The following is a 268-nucleotide window of genomic DNA, read 5'->3' as shown; positions in this document are numbered from 1 at the left end:
AATCACTGCAGATGGTGACTGTAGCCATGAAATTAAAAGACACTTGCTCCTTGGAAGAAAAGCTATGACCCACCTAAGACATTACTTTGCCAACAAAGGCTCATCCAGTCAAAGCTCTGGTTTTTCCTGTAGTCATGTATGGTTGTGAGATTTGGACTATAAGAAAGCTGAGCACTGCAGAATTGACGCTTTTGAACTGTGGTGTTGGAGAAGACTCTTGAGGGTCCCTTGGACTGCAAGGAGATCCAACCAGTCCATTCTGAAGGAG

Source organism: Bison bison, unplaced genomic scaffold (genome assembly GCF_000754665.1).
Source record: "Bison bison bison isolate TAMUID 2011002044 unplaced genomic scaffold, Bison_UMD1.0 scf7180017864050, whole genome shotgun sequence".
Classification (NCBI taxonomy): Eukaryota; Metazoa; Chordata; class Mammalia; order Artiodactyla; family Bovidae; genus Bison; species Bison bison.
The sequence above is the reverse complement of the archived record's forward strand: the minus strand, read 5'-3'. Positions refer to the sequence as shown.